Below are 15,562 nucleotides of genomic sequence, written 5' to 3' on the forward strand. Positions count from 1 at the left end.
GAACTCTTGTTGACTACCACAACGAAAACAACGCCCACATTAAACAGTCCAAGTCTAGGCCCCATTTGCTTTCCGTTTTTACACGGCCACAAGGTAATGGTAACTAGTGTCCACCGAAATTTCAGTTCCGTATACGGCTCAAACTCGAGATACAATCTAACTGAAAGTGTTTCGAAGAAAAACTCTCTTTCGTCTTTAGTGTTTGGGTGGCTTTAAGAGAGACAGAGAGAGAGATGCAGTGACCATATTTTGGCTTAGTCCCTTGCATCGTGTCAAGTCTACCTTTTTAATTTGATTTTACATAATTGTGCTTCGTGGCTGAGTAGGAATTTGAGTGAAATTGCTTTCAATTCAACTCGAAGAAGTTTCATTGAAAATAGAGATTTATTTTTTTGTAATTCCAGAGATATGGATGTGGAAACCCGACTATTGAAAAGCTTATCAAACATGCCGCAAGTCCCATAAACTGCTTTAGTCCTTACTTTCTCTATAACAATTTGTATGAATTTGGTGGAATTTAAACATGTGACCTCTGATTTCTGAGCTGGAAATCTCCTAACTTGCCAATCAATTGCGCCAATTTGAGGGTTGAGTTTATCGTTGATTATATTCACGAGGTATCCTCATTACCTTTTTCGACTTTCCTTTGGACATTTGGGATAAAATGCTTGCTTATAGAAATCAAATTCTTTGATGAGAGCGGACATGCTAATATTATGCACCACCTCTCTCTCTCTCTCCCCCCGCGCTCGCAGAGCTCTTTGTTCTCGTGATTGTGTAGTACAAATCAAGGCCCAAAACATATAAAACGGGCACATTGAGCTTCCCTTCTTCTTGATGATCAGGAGGCCAACATGATTGAATGTCACAATCAAATCTCCAATCTAGTCCCATTCCTTAATTATCGTTCTTATCACGTAAATGCAAATGGCTTTGTACTTAAGCCCATCTAAATAATCTAGCTGCGAAGTGCTGGGCCTCAACACAGCATACCAAGTCCTCCTAACAACAACCATCCATCGAGCAAGAATTTATTGCTTTTGAGCAGCCAATGAGAATCTTGACGACTTTTGATACAAATCTCTTAACTGTAAGAAATATCTTCGATTTGCTCATCAGAAGTCGTCGGACCAAAGATCCTGGCGATGTCTTGTAATGATGGGTAGGTGGAACATATGCATCGATAGAGAGAGCCTGCGATTTCAAAGTTCTAATAACAGGAAGTACAGGACTGCTTTGTGAATGGAATGAATGCAGGCTTTTAACCAATTCGGCTGGACAGGCATAATCGAAAGCTCTTCTGCATTCCGTGCTGCGCTGTACCAAGGGTTGGCATTCTAATGTCCAAGTTGATTGCTACTAGCAAAATCCAACAAACAGGGAAAAAAAATTCTTTCGAGTGCAGATCTCCTATTCCACTATTTATCGATACTTAAACCAACCTGATGATGGCCATTCCAGCCCAGCCCAGTCATTCTTTATGTCACAGTCCTTTCTTTGAACGACAGGAAATATACAGGGGAAGAAACTCATAAACCACAGAAAAGTCAGCTAGTAAGGCCTGCCATTATGTAGGCAAGACTTCTCAAAGTTTAACTAGCAATATTGATTCGATACAATAGTCATTAAGCAACTGAAGTTCCCATTGACATGTTAGGCAGTTCCAACAGTCAGAATCACGCACGCGCACAGAGCTAAGGGACGTCGCATGTATCAATTGGGACGAAAATACCGTCCAAGTGATCTGGCTTATAACCGCGCCATTCCAAGTCCTTCCACCAACTCCCCTCCCCCCTGATTTTCTTCAAATGCTCACTGGAAACTTCATCGGTCGAAAGAGACTTGAGACTCGGGCAGTCATAAAAACTCAACCTTTCTAACCTCGGTGCGATCAGTAGCCCACAGGATATACTGGAAAGTTTTGGTACGTAATGGAGGGACAACTTCTTCAAAATAGGGAGGAAGTAAGATGTCTCACGAACTTTGCCGGTGGAAATTTGGCAGCTAATTAGGCTTTTCATGGCTGGACAGTCCTCAATAGTGACCTCTTCCAAATTGTTAAGATTATCAAGCATCTCGTGTGAGAAAATAACTGTCAACTCGGGGCATTTACACAATGTCAACAACTTGAGAGAAGATAAACATCCCTTCTGCACTGAGCCCTTCCAAATGTTTCTCAAGTTTCTCATGTAATACACATACAGAAACTCGAGCGATTCAAGACAGATGCTTTTGCAGTGAGATTCAGTCAAAACCTCTTGATGAAGGGTATCAGATGCATCCACGAGCACTTCAAGTTCATTACACTCCCCCAGAACACACCATTTGAGTTGCTCCATGCTATCTATCCCCAGTTCAGATAGCTTCTTGATATTAGCATGCCTTTCTAAGAAAAAAGCATCTGATTGTTGCAGGATGTCCTTAATATCTGTGAAGACACCGTCCCCATTTGTGTACCTCAAGTATTGATCGCACCTCTCCAGCTCGAATTCAATATCTGATGGTAGTCGATTCATAATGCGGTTAGCCTGATTGCCAATGAGAAGTCTAAATTGAGCTAAAGATGGATGCTCCATCGATTTCCTAAGCTGATTAAACTGCCTCAAAAGTTCCAATGTAGGAAAGGAGAACTTGATAGTGCTTAACCTTTTCAAGTTGCAAACTTCAGATACAACACCTTCAGCACATGTATCCCACCATTCGGCATCAGCATCCACATCGAGATTCAATTCTTCCAAGTGTAATAGAGATGATATTACCCCTTGAGGAATCACTGTTTTAGAGTCATTTGAAGGTTCAGTTCCAGAAATCGAGATCCCCAAACAAGTTAGATTAATTAAACATTCAATTTCCTTGGGAAGATTCTTAATCTTTGTCCCCTCAAGATCAAATACCTCTAGCTGCTTGAGCCTTCCGATTGCTAGCGATATCGATCTCAAAAGGACACAATCATTCAAGAAGAGTCTTTTGAGGCTGACAAGTTGAGATATGGACTCTGGCAAGCACCGAATGCGGGTTCTGGACAGATTCAAAACTTCATGGCAGGCATCTGATTGAAAAATGAAGAAGAAAGCTTTCTCAGCTTGTAATTTCTTTGCAGAAATAACGATGAAAGTGAAGGGCACCTTGGTTCCTTTGGAAGCTCAGAAATCCCGGTATGCATCAAACATATCTCTTTTGCACTCTCCCAATCGTCAACCCTCTGGTGGCTCTGTCAAATCCAAGCCACCCCGCAACAGAAACACGCGATTTTCCTCAGGTTGAAATATTAAGTTCACTAATATATCTTGATCATGATCTTGAAACTTCACAAATTGCCCATTCTCATCAACTTCGACCAGGTTAGCATTGACCAGATCTTTTAGGACTCTTTGGCCTTCATCATGGGTGTCTACAATACCATCCCTGACCCACAGGCCTATGGCAGAGTCAGATGCAATCTCATGGTAATTGTTACAAAGAGCAAGATTTTTCAAGCATCTTCTCGTTTTATCATCTTCTAGTTGGTCAATGCTGAATCTTAATACATTAACCATAAGAGCTTCTATACCTGCTTCATGACTTGCAGGTCGACCAGTCAGTCTCTCAAGCGTACGTTTCCAGATTAAAATGTCATCAACATTTTGCAGTGCCCTCGCCATTAGAATGACAGCATGTAAATATGGCCTGCACATCCTAACTATTTCCCTAGCTAGGACTTTTTTACAATAATAAACAACATCACCCACATTCTGACGAAATAATTCACACAGCAACAGATCATCCAAACATATTTTCTTATCCACTTCAATTTCATCACAAAGTTGTCCTGATCCAGCCACAAAGACTATCTTGCTACCAACTGGTGATGTTGAATCAGGAATTCTCAATGTCTCCAGCTTCATGTGTTGATTAATGCCAACAAGAATGAGCAAAAACTTGAGGCCTTCCAATGCATTCCCCTCCAAATGTAGCATATCAACTGCATTGGCTTCAGTTAAATCAGAAGATATGTGTCCAGCAATCTCCTTTTGCACCTTTTCCATGTCACAGTTCAGAGGAACAGTAATACAGATGACTCTATCAAATAGATTCCTCAAAATTGCAGATTCCTTCAAAGCTTCAATGACAATAGCTTTTCCAACCTCGTTTCTGCCATAGATTCCAATTTTTTCAATGTTAGATTTTTTTATGGACTTGATGAGATGGTCGACTATAGAATCATAGTTAATGGCACCCCATCCTTCTGATGGTCTCCCTTTTTGTTTTCCACCGTTGCCTAACATATTCATTGAGGCATCGGTATTATCCAAAGTAGCATGTGGAGAACTTTCCTTTTGCATTTTTGGTATGTGTATAATATCGTTATATTCTACACTTGCTTCTATCCTCGCCTTTTTATCCCCAACTTCATATTCCAGTCCCGAAGAATATGAATCGACTTCAGATTCTTGTTCTGAGGAATATGAATGAACTTCCTCAGAAGCAGTGTCCTTGTTTACTTCCAAGGAAAAGGGTTCAACCTCTGGCTCTACAGTGTTCCGCATTTGCAAAACTGCACTTTCCGATGTTTCTCTCTTATGATATTCTGGACTTGCTTCGACTTTCATCTTCTTATCCGTGTCTTCAGATTCTGATTCTGAGCAATGTGAACCAACTTCCGATTCTGAGTGTGATGAAAATGAATGAACTCTTTCCAAAGCAGGATGAGGATCGGCATCCTTTTTCACTAGCCAAGGAAATTGTTCGGTCTCTGTATCTCGAGTGTTTCGCATTGGCACAAAATCACTTTCTGCTCTTTGCTTCTGCATAGCTACTAGTATTTCCGCTTCACTTGACACCGTCGCATTTTCTTCTTCTTTCAGATCACTCAGTAGTGATCCTTTGTTCGTGACATAGCCTGCCTTTGTGTGAACCAAATCGATCCCAAATAACGGCTTGACTTCTGTATAGAAACAAATTCATGAGGCAAAGGCACAATCATTATTCATAATCTACCCCGGGATATATAAAACTTTTCTTTCCGTAATTTATCGGCAAAAGGACACTATAAGTGCCATAACTTGTGTACGGCGCTCACTTTGGTGCCATAACTTTTTTTCGGATCACTTTGGTGCCAAGTCGGAGGAAAAACGATCACTTAAGTGTCATAACTTTTTTTTGGATCACTTCAGTGCTAAAATTTTTGAAAAACGATCACTTAAGTGCTAAATTTTTTGAAAAACGATCATTTAAGTGCTACAATTTTTGAAAAACGATCACTTAAGTGCCAATCTCCGGCGAGACTCCAGTGAGCCACGTCGCCTTCAAATTAATAAAAAAATGCCACGTCGATTTCCGCGAAAAATTGTGTACGATCAAGTTGACACTTAAGTGATCGTTTTTCAAAAATTTTAGCACTTAAGTGATCATTTTTCAAAAATTTTAGCACTAAAGTGATCCAAAAAAAAGTTATGGCACTAAAGTGAGCGCCGTACACAAGTTATGGCACTTGTAGTGTTCTTTTGCCGTAATTTATCAAACACATTTCATGACATTGCAACTGCACTTATCTAAATGCACAACTTGAAAACAGAAAGCCAAAGTCAGTTCCTCTGTTCACCATAAACGAAATTACTTGGTCACCCCATTTATCTGACTTTGGTTCAGTTGAGTGAGAGAGAGAGCCCATTTTAGCCCAAATTAATTCCCAATACACAAGAAGTGCTTCTTTGGAAATTTCTAGACTTTATACTATCTACAATAGTACTTTGATGCATATATAAAGGCAACTTTATTGGCCGAAGCATTAACATAGTGATCTCGCAAGCACAGTCAAAACTCTCATCTCTTAAGTCACCTTCAGCTTAGCAATATGCTATTGTCTAAACAAAGAGTACTAGAAAACTTATCTTTTAGGATAAACCAAGGTTGACATTGAATGGGCTAAGGCTATATCAGTGTCATGTTGCAAATCTTCTCCCTAAAGCATTTAACATGTAATGATTCTTTGAAGAATAAAAGCTACCTTTCTGATCTTCAGCAGCATGAGAACAGAGGCCCGAACCCAAACTAATGGATGTATCATCTGAACTGGTGACGGGCTGATCAGAGATTGATTTTTCCTAAAGCAGCAGGCAATTACAAAAACGTCAGTACATTCAATGTGTAAACGACATTGATAGTGTTGAAATAATATCTCAAGTCCATGTAAGGCCTTGCCACGTAGAATGGCTGGCGTCCACGTCAGCAATTTTCGGTCAAAATTGGCCGCAATGACTAAATTGGCAAATTATCAAAATGTTTATAACTGAATTGGCACAATTAACAGGTTTAGGACTGAATTGGCATAAATACAATAAGTTTAAGACTTTTTTGATAATTTTTTCTCAAAGGAAATGTTCTCGTTAGCAAACTCCATGCCACGAAGTGGAAGATTTGAATCTGAACGTACCGTTGCTTGAGAGTTGTTCCCTAAGATAGCGGCTCAGATAGACATAGCGAGCTCGGATTTTTGAGTGCCAACATGGAAACCGTCTAACCTAGCTGGAGACACCGGGAAGTCATTGGTCCCGGAAGTTAACGCAGACAAGAAAGTAGGAGTACTAGAGAAGTTGCTGTTGTTACATTTGACACCGAAAATATCATCCGGGGTGGGAGGGAAATCAAACATTGAAGAAGATGAGTTGTGATTGTCATTGTTGGAGTCCAAGTTCGGAGTTATGACTGTGCGGCCTCTAAGGAAGTGGAACGCAATGTCTTGTGATTGGGTTTGGTTCTGTTGGGGTTGGGGTTGGGGTTGTATGATTTGGAGAGGGGCGGCATCGACGGAGGCATTGGAATCAATTTGATTTTCAGGCGGCAGAGAAGGAGGGACGACAGAAGCAGGGTCGTCAATGCACGTGTGCCTTCCCCGGTACGTGATCTTGAAGATAGTGGGGTCGTCATCGGATCTTTGCACTTGCCTGGTAGCCAAACAACCTCGGACATTCCTATGAGTGCACCTATAGTAGCCCCTGAATATGAAGTGTGGGAAAATCATCAATGAGAGCTAGTTATAGAGGCCAAAGAAAACATAATAGAACTTGTGTGCACTCATAGCCGAGCTACTTCGAAAGTGCTCAATTATATGTCAAACTTTAGTAGGCTAAGGAAGATAAATGTGATAGCAACGTCAAAAGCTGCCAAACTGAACTAGCCGTTAATAACTGAAAGCGTTTCTAGGCAGTCGTGATACGAGAAAAGAATGGCTGAGTCTACTCTTATCACACAACAAGGGGGACAAGTATCGAGTTCCTTCCCTTTAACGTTTTCAAGGATGTGGCTTATCTCAAGTCCACCAATGTAACGTGCTAAGGATGAATTTGGACTAGGAGTGAGAAAGGGAAGTTCAAAGGAATAATGTGCTAGTGCATCTTTGTGGTGGTGGAGCTTCAAGACCTGATAATTAGAGAACTGATCGTCTCTAAACTCACCTTGGATACTTGGATCCAAGAATTTCCTTCTGACCGTACTTCCTCCAAATGAACCCATCGTCAAGTAGCCCTCAGACCTCAACAAGTCGCTTTTCATCCGACTTTTTGCAGTGAAAAAGTTCCTGCAGCTGTTGTAATCTACGAAATCCCTGGAGCAAAGAACATCACCAACCTTGCAGTCAGCCCCCAAAAAAAACATGAAAAAAAAGAAAGAAACTGAATCATTCTGAGACCTATTGCTTAATCATGTGCATACCTTCGGGAAATACTTTAACTCGAGCGGTGGTGTCTACAGAATTTTGACCACCGAGGAGGATAAGAGATGTCGCCGGAACAAAAGAGAAACCAAGTTACTTGCCATGGATTGAGGGAGTAGAATGTAATCAGATTGGTTTCTTGAGAGAGAGAAACGATTATGCAAGACTAATAAATACATAGATGGAATAATAAATTTGGACAATATTTTTCTCCAATCATATCTTTTATAGGTAGTGTTTCTTTTTTTTTTTTTTGCCACACTTTAATTGGTGAGTTACAAGGTGTGAATATCACCTACTTTTAATATATGTAACCACCAATAAGAGGCGTAATTGGAGGACATCTTCTCTAAGAGATGGAAAAACACATGACCCTATTTCTTCCCATCTGATTATGAGATGAAAAACTAAACTCTTTTACTTTGTTTGTAGTAACTAAAAATCCAACTGAAGGACTTGTTTTGATTAGTGATGAACTAGGGACAAAGGCGCAGAATTCAATTGGAGGACTTAAATCTTGCTGACTACCATATAGGTTAACTACATTCATACGTTATAGAACATAATTTAATGATTTGAATTCTTCTTTTTGATAGACTATTGTCATTAGCAGATCTAATTGAGTCATACTTTTGTCCATCCCTAATTGGAGCTAAGTTTTGAACTGATGGGTTACAAATGTGGATATCGGTGATATCCATATTCATCATTCACCAATTAAAGACCTGAATAAAGGAATTCTTTTCAACATGGTCCTAATCAATAAATTTATTTTAAAAATTCAAGGGCACAAATGCAAAGGCTCAGCTACTTGGAGGCCCATAAAACATCATGTAAGCCCCATGACGGATTAACTTTAGGCCTTTGGCCTATGTAGGTGGTCTTGCCAAAATAGTTCACATGCAGTTAGTGAAATTTGAACGAGTAATATCTGGTTTTTGAACTAGAAATCCCCTAATTCCCAAACCCAATTTTGTCAATCCTGGGTTAATTTATTTTTTCTGGAATTATTCTATTTAATTTTGGTGATTTTGTAAAAGGTCATTGACAACGGTAAAAGTCATGTTACGAGTTATTAAGAGTTATTTTATTATTATTTACTATCATGTGTGAGAATGTCTACCACATTACTATATACCCTCACTATTAGTATAAATAAGAGAGCATGCTAACCTAGAGGGTTAGACAATTCATTCATCCCCTTCTCTTCTTTTCTTCTTCTTCAAACATGGTATCAGAGCCAACCCTAGCCGCCGCCGCCCCAACCTAAATCCTAACCCTAGCCAGCGCCACCATCACCACCACCATCACCATCACCACCATCTGCTCTCTCTCTCTCTCTCTCTCTCTCTCTCTCTCTCTCTCTCTCTCTCTCTCTCTCTCTCTCTCTCTCTCTCTGATCTAATCTCTCGGCCTGCTTCTCTTTTTGTCGGTCATTCTCTTCTTCCAGATCTGATCTAGTTCTGATCAAGGATCTATGAAATGGTGGAGCTTGTGATCTCTTTCTTTAATCTAATTTTCTGATTAATCTGGTGTGACTAGATTAAGTACGCATCATTATGTCAAGTGGTTCAGAGACTCCGATAGATGTTGCTGTTGAATCCGGTGAGACTGGATTAGCCATGAATAGATCTGGTGCGACTGGATCTGATGTGATGCGGTCACAAGCTCCGATCTTTATATCTACTTCATCTAAGCTCGTCGAACGTGTTTTGACGGGACAGTCTACATACACACTTTGGAAGAAGAATGTTTTCAAGAATTTGCACGGACAGCGGTTATCTCATCATCTTACTCAGCCTCCCCCGAGCAGGGATGACCCGACTTATGATGAATGGTACACTGTTGATTGTCGTATTTATAGTCAACTATTGAATGCTATGGATATTTCTGTTCAGACCGTTGTTAGCAATTCTGATACTGTTAAGGAGTTATGGGATGCTTTGGCAGATTTATACTCCTCTCTGAATGATTTCTCGCGACTCTATGATGTTGTGTGTGGGTTGTTGAAGCCGGCTTCTGCCGGTCGGCCTCTGCAGGGATATTATGAGGATTTTAAATCCTTTGCTGATGAATTTGATCGGTTAGTCCCGTTTACGTCTAGTCGGACTACTTTTCAAGAACAACGAAATCAGTTTCTGGTCACTTGCTATCTTAATGGGCTGGGAGCTGAGTTTGACACTGCTCGCTCACAAATCCTTTCAGATGCTCGAGTTCCTTCTCTTGGAGAAGTTCATCGTCGTGTTCTTTGTACTGCAAGTCGTGAGGAGGTTAAAGCTGCCCCCTCAGAGGTTGGTGAACAGGCTGCTGCTTTATATACGAACAAAGGAGGTGGCCGTGGCAGTGGAGGCCGTGACCGAGGGGGAGGTCGTGGTGGTACTGCCGGTCGTGGTCGGGAGACTCGTACTTGCAATTATTGTGGTATTGTTGGACATCTTCGCAGCTATTGCCGAAAATTACAAGCTGCACAGGCAGCTTCTGGTTCACTAACCACATCTGCTCATGTTGCGCCTGAGAGCGTGCCTATGGACCAAAAGGTGATCACAATGAGTCCTGAGGAGTATACTCGCTACTTGGAGTTTCAGACCTCAGGGAGTAGGACTGCGTCTGCCTCTATTGCACAACTACAGCAATCATCTAATTATTCCTCTACCTCAGCATGTGCAGCTCTTCCTTCCGCTACTTGGATTATTGATTCTGGTGCCGGTGCTCACATGACGGGTAATAGAGGTATTCTTACTGCATATCAGTCCTCAGCTCCGTTACGCCATATTACTATTGCGAACGGGTCATCCTTGATGGTTCAGGGACACGGAGTTGCACGACCTTCCGATGAGATCTCCTTATCTTCTGTTTTATATACTCCCGGCATGCCATTTAATTTGTTATCTGTTGGTCGTATCACACGGGATTTGAATTGCTCCGTGACTTTCTACCCTGATTATTGTGTTTTGCAGGATCTCTCGACGCGGAAGACTATCAGTAAGGGAAGTGTCAATGGTGGGATCTACCAGCTAGATGGTGCGTCTATTCCGGCTGCACTAGTGAAAGAGACAGATGTTTTAGACGTTCACTATCGTCTGGGACATCCCTCTCTATCTATGTTGCAGTCATTGTTTCCTCGTTTTCGTTCAGTGTCTACAATAAATTGTGAGTCCTGTCAGCTTGCAAAGCATAGTCGTGTTTCTTTACCACCAAGTGTATCTCAACGAGCAACTGCTCCGTTTGCCTTGGTCCATTCTGATGTGTGGGGACCTAGTCCTGTTATGTCAGTCTTTGGTTATCGTTATTATGTTCTCTTTGTCGATGATTTCACAAGAATGTCATTTGTTTACTTAATAAAAGAACGTTCTGAGTTATTTTCCGTGTTCCGTGAGTTTTATTTTTCTATCCACACTCAATTCCATCATAACATTCAGGCTTTACAATCTGATCGTGGAGGGGAATATATGTCGGATCATTTCCATCAATTTCTCCGTTCTCATGGTATTCACCATCGTCTTTCATGTGCTCGCACACCCCAACAAAATGGTGTTGCTGAGCGGAAGAATCGCCATCTTATGGATACTGCTCGTGCTCTTCTTATACATATGCATGTTCCACAAAAATTCTGGGGGGAAGCTGTTCTTACAGCATGCTATCTCATTAATCGTATGCCTCTTTCTTTTCTTGGGGGTAATACTCCACATGGGCTCCTCTTTCGTAATCGCAGTCTTTTTTCTCTTCCTCCTAAACTTTTTGGGTGTACTTGTTTTGTCCATGATGATCGTCCGGGTGTATCAAAACTAGATCCTCGTGCACTCAAATGTGTTTTTCTTGGTTACTCACGGGTGTCAAAGGGTTATCGTTGCTATTCTCCTACCTTAAGAAAAATGCTCACCTCCCGTCATGTCACATTCATAGAGTCTCAGCCTTACTTTTCTGCAACTAGCTCTAGTTCATCTGATTTAGTCCCGCAATTATCCGAGTCCACATCTTCTGACCCTGTACTTGTCTATTCTCCGCCAATGGTCTCTCATCCAGTCATCTCTCCAGCGTCTTCACCAGACATTTCTCCCTCTGAGCCAGTCTCTCCCGTGGAGGATCCTCCTGTTGAGCAAGTCCCTCATGTAGCTGATACACTTACTGAGACTAATACAGCCGAGCAACCTATTGCTCTTCGTAAGAGCTACCGTGCTTGCAGGGATCGCCCTCTTTATACACACTCCTACAAGGGTTTATCAGTGAGTTTGTCGGCTTTTGTGGCTAATATTGATGCTACCTCCCTACCTATTTCTGTTCTCGTGGCTCTCCAGCATGCAGGTTGGCGTTTGGCCATGGAGGAGGAAATGAGTGCCCTCCAACGCAATCAGACTTGGTCCTTGGTTGATCTTCCTCCTGGTGCTCAGGTTATTGGTTGTCGTTGGGTGTTTGCCGTGAAGGTCAATCCTGATGGAACTGTTGCTCGTCTGAAAGCCCGGTTGGTTGCTAAGGGTTATGCTCAAACTCATGGTCTTGATTACTTTGAGACCTTCTCCCCGGTTACAAAAATGGCATCTGTTCGGCTTTTCTTATCCCTTGCAGCTGTGCATTCTTGGTCTCTCCATCAGTTGGATATCAAGAATGCTTTCCTTCACGGTGATCTTGCTGAGGATGTTTATATGGAGCAGCCTCCAGGGTTTGCTGCTCAGGGAGGGAAAGTTTGTAAGCTTCGTCGCTCTTTGTATGGTTTGAAGCAGTCTCCTCGAGCATGGTTTGACCGATTCAGCTCAGTGGTTCAGACTTTTGGTTTGCTTCAGTCTCAAAAGGATCATGCAGTGTTCTATCGTCATGCTACTACTGGGTGTATCTTTCTGGTTTTATATGTGGATGACATTGTCTTGACAGGGGATGATGAGCAGGGTATTGTTGAGCTGAAGAGATATTTACATACTCACTTTGAGACGAAAGACCTGGGTGATTTGAGATATTTTCTTGGCATAGAGGTGGCTCGAAAGAAAGGAAGTATTTCTTTGTCACAACGTAAGTATATTCTAGATATTTTGGCTGAATTTAACATGCAGCACTCTCGATCTGCAGAGTCGCCTATGGAACCGGGATTGAAGCTTCTTCCTGATCAGGGCGAGTTGTTTGAACACCCTGAAAGATACCGACGTGTTGTTGGTAAACTAAACTATCTCACTACGATGACTAGACCTGATCTTGCATATTTGGTTAGTGTAGTTAGTCAGTTTATGGCAGCACCTAGACAACCACATTGGGAATGCTGTTTTGAGGATTCTGAGATATCTTCGAGGTAGTCCCGGCAAGGGAATTGTTTTTGCCGCTCATGGTCACGCTCGCATGGAGTGTTATACTGATGCTGATTGGGCTGGTTGCCCTACTGATAGGCGGTCTACCTCTGGATATGCTTTGTATGTTGGTGGTAATTTGGTTTCATGGAAGAGTAAGAAACAGGACATTGTTGCGAGGAGTAGTGCTGAAGCAGAGTATCAGGCCATTGCTGCAGCCACTGCAGAGATTATGTGGACTAGACATCTTCTGAATGAGGTTGGATATGGGTTGAGTGGTCCTACATCGCTATGGTGTGATAGTAGTTCAGCGATTCACATTGCTTCAAATCCTGTCTTTCACGAGAGAACAAAACACATTGAGATTGACTGTCATTTCGTTCGACAGGAGCTTACGCGTGGGAGTATCACTCTCTCACATGTTCGTACTGGCGATCAGCTAGCAGATGTGTTTACTAAATCTTTAGCTGGGCAACGGGTTCACTTTATATGTAACAAGCTAGGCATGGTCGATATCTATGCCTCAGCTTGAGGGAGGGTGTTACGAGTTATTAAGAGTTATTTTATTATTATTTACTATCATGTGTGGGAATGTCTACCACATTACTATGTACTCTCACTATTAGTATAAATAAGAGAGCATGCTAACCTAGAGGGTTAGACAATTCATTCATCCCCTTCTCTTCTTTTCTTCTTCTTCAAACAATGGTGCGTAGTTGTGTGATACATAGATAGTTCATCAATGAAGCGACTAGATAAATGGCACGATGCAGGGTTTGGTGTTGTTGGGAAGGTCCAAGAGATTTTCTTTGGCTGCATAATTTAGAATAAAAATAAAAATAAAAATAAAAGAATTGTAAGATTTTGTGTTTATCTTTTCAAATTGCTGCTACCTATAAAAGTTAATTTTTCAGTCAATTATAGAAACATTTCCGATAATCGAATAGCACGCATGTCTTTCAACCAGCTTTGAGGCATTATAAATCATTATGTGATAAACATATCAACAGATTAGTATATACCATGGATGACAAAGAAAAGAATAATTTTTTTTATCATTTAATATACTACACTATCAATTTTGTGATTCAATCATAATATTGAAAATAATATACCCGACTCGGCAATTTCAAGTGATTTGGAAGGAAAGTAAGCTGCGAGAATCCAGCTCCACAAGGGCTGCCTTCATTTTCATCCCCATAGCCGAGATGTATTTCCCTTTCTCCTCCTCCTCCGGCCGAATGGATTCCGCTGAATTCGTTGACCATTTCCCGAAAGTCGCCGCTACCACAGTTGATGGTTGTCGTCCAAACTCGAGCAGACTTCTTGAATTTGGCGCTCTGCTCTGATTTCAACAACCCCAGCCTTCGTTCCTTAACCGTTGTCTGGCTGGTGTTGATGGTCTTGTTAAGATTGGTCTTGTCTAGTTCTGGCAATTCTAGCCTCCGTTCTGTGCTGGTGCTGCTCATGGCTCAATTTCGCTCAATTTGGCGCTCTTCGTTTGTACGAAGAAGGAGGAGAAGAAGAAGAAGAGGACGGCGTAAATGCCTCGGCACGTTGTGAAATAGAAGAAGAAGAAGAGGATGACGTAAATGTCTTGGCACGTTGCGAAATAGAAGAAGAAGAGGACGGCGTGGATGCCTTGGAACAGTTCAGCGAGATAAAAGAAGAAGAACCGACCGACAAAACGTGCGGGGTATGCTTGCTTGTCACTATTTGTAATTCTCTTGTTGAGCTTGCATTTTGTGCTATTACTTTCTCTACAGTTTGATAAATAAATAAAGTATTGTGGTTAGATTGAACAATAGATCGTGAAAAGGCACTGAAAATGTATAACCAAGCTGTATTTGTCATTAAAAATGCCCTAGTCCACCCAACCTCAGTCAACGTGAATCAGTTATATGTGTCCTAATACATAATGTCCTCCCTTCTTCCTGGTAGGACAAAAAAAAAAGAAGGGAAAAGTGTCAAAAAAGTTATAAACTTTTGGCATTAGTGTCAATTTAATTCTAAATCTTTTTTTGATGCCAATTCAGTCCTAAACCTTATGGACAACTTTAGTAATATTTTAATATTTTTTTGAATTTTTATTTCTTTTCTTTTCTTTTTTTTTCCCCTCTCCTCCTCCGGCCGGTCGCCGGTCCGGCGACCGGCCAGAGGTCGGCGCTAGCGAGGGCGGCCTCGCGTTGGGTGAGGCTCGACCTCACCAGATCCGACAAGATCTTGCCTCGCCCAGCCGCCGGTGAGGCTCGACCTCTCCAGATTTGGCGAGGTCGGGCCTCGCCCAACCGCCAGCGACGGCAAAGGCGAGCCTCGCCAGCGATGGCAAAGGCAAGCCTCGCCAGCGACTGGGCGAGGCCCGACCTCGCCAAATCTGGAGAGACGATCTCTCAGATTTTCCCTCCACTAGCTGGGCTAGTGATTGTGGCTGAGAACATCTCCTCGACAAGGTATTGTCAAACGCCTTGCCATGCTCTGTTTTTGTTAAACTAGAGGCAGAGACCCGTTCTTCCCAGATTCATGCGCATGTTGGGTTTAAATGAGCTGATTTTGTTGATTGTGAACAATCCTTAATGATGTCTTGGGAGTCTGAATGTGAGTT

The 15,562-nt window shown here is 41.8% G+C and overlaps 1 pseudogene; it reads right to left on the bottom strand.

Annotated features, from left to right (window-relative positions):
* The window catches only part of LOC115664642 (uncharacterized), a 30,396-nt pseudogene extending 15,955 nt beyond the window's left edge, over positions 1-14,441 (bottom strand).
* Positions 14,442-15,562: the final 1,121 nt, after the last annotated feature.

The sequence above is a fragment of the Syzygium oleosum genome, unplaced genomic scaffold, assembly GCF_021117445.2.
Source record: "Syzygium oleosum isolate NSW1041296 unplaced genomic scaffold, Sole_v2.1 Sole_v2.47, whole genome shotgun sequence".
NCBI lineage: Eukaryota > Viridiplantae > Streptophyta > Magnoliopsida > Myrtales > Myrtaceae > Syzygium > Syzygium oleosum.